Here is a 1,881-nt window from a genome sequence, read left to right on the forward strand (position 1 = left end):
CAGTGAGGGGGATAGTAAGTCATTGGAAAAAGTGTCCACGTTCATTAGTTATACAGTCAGTGAGGGAACAGAAAATCCTAGGAAAATGTGTCCCCATTCTCGTAATACATTAAGCGAGGGGACAGAAAATCCTAGGAAAATGTATCTTCATTCACCTGTTATACATTAAGTGAGGGGACAGAAAATCCTAGGAAAATGTGTCCCCATTCACCTGTTATACATTCCGTGAGGGGACAGAAAATCCTAGGAAAATGTGTCCCCATTCTCGTAATACATTAAGCGAGGGGACAGAAAATCCTAGGAAAATGTATCTTCATTCACCTGTTATACATTAAGTGAGGGGACAGAAAATCCCAGGAAAATGTGTCCGCATTCACCTGTAATACATTCAGTAAGGGAACAGAAAATCCTAGGAAAATGTGTCCCCATTCATCTGTTATACATTAAGCGAGGGGACAGAAAATCCTAGCGAAAACGTGTCCCCATTCTCGTAATACATTAAGCGAAGGGACAGAAAATCCACGGAAAATGTTTCCTCATTCACCTGTTATACATTCCGTGAGGGGACAGGAAATCCTAGGAAAATGTGTCCCCATTCCCGTAATACATTCTGTGAGGGGACAGAAAATCCTAGGAAAATGTGTCCCCATTCATCTGTTATACATTCCGTGAGGGGACAGAAAATCCTAGGAAAATGTGTCCCCATTCATCTGTTATAGTCATTCAGTGAGGGGACAGGAAATCCTAGGAAAATGTGTCCCCATTCTTGTAACACATTCAGTGAGGGGACAGAAAATCCTAGGAAAATGTGTCCCCATTCATCTGTTATACATTCCGTGAGAGGACAGAAAATCCTAGCGAAAATGTGTCCCCATTCATCTGTTATACATTCCGTGAGGGGACAGAAAATCCTACCGAAAACGTGTCCCCATTCATCTGTTATACATTCCGTGAGGGGACAGAAAATCCTAGCGAAAATGTGTCCCCATTCATCTGTTATACATTCCGTGAGGGGACAGAAAATCCTACCGAAAACGTGTCCCCATTCATCTGTTATACATTCCGTGAGGGGACAGAAAATCCTAGCGAAAACGTGTCCCTATTCTAGTAATACATTAAGCGAGGGGACAGTAAATCCCGGGAAAATGTTTCCTCATTCACCTGTTCTACATTCCGTGAGGGGACAGGAAATCCTAGGAAAACGTGTCCCCATTCTCGTAATACATTAAACGAGGGGACGGAAAATCCTAGGAAAATGTGTCCCCATTCTCGTAATACATTAAGCGAGGGGACTGAAAATCTTAGGACAATGTGTCCCCATTCTTGTAACACATTCAGTGAGGGGACAGAAAATCCCGGGAAAATGTGTCCCCATTCATCTGTTATACATTAAGTGAGGGGACAGAAAATCCTAGGAAAATGTGTACCCATTCATCTGTTATAGTCATTCAGTGAGGGGACGGAAAATCTCGGTTACCCTGGGGAAATATGTCCCCATTCAACCGTAATGCATGGCCAAAAAGAAACATTCAAATTAGTGTCAAGACTCAAGAGATTATTTTCAAGTCGAGAAATATGTTTTAAATTTGACCACAGTGAGACTAGTTGACTTTTAGTTTAGGGGACATTAATCCCGAGTACGTTTGGGTATATGTTAACCTGGAATCCCTACAAATGCCAAACTAATGAGCCTTTTTTGTTCACTGAACATTCATCTCTTTTTAATGCTGTATTACGAGATATATCTTCAAGATGAAGAAAGGGTGGCCATCGGAAGATCTAAGGGCACCGAAAATCTAATCTGCCCGGGAAAATGGGCCCCCTTCTTTCAGTCACTACAAAAAGTATGTTTGTTCTTTAAACATTCAAGTTTAAGATGTG

This window comes from Branchiostoma floridae, unplaced genomic scaffold, assembly GCF_000003815.2.
Source record: "Branchiostoma floridae strain S238N-H82 unplaced genomic scaffold, Bfl_VNyyK Sc7u5tJ_1351, whole genome shotgun sequence".
Classification (NCBI taxonomy): Eukaryota; Metazoa; Chordata; class Leptocardii; order Amphioxiformes; family Branchiostomatidae; genus Branchiostoma; species Branchiostoma floridae.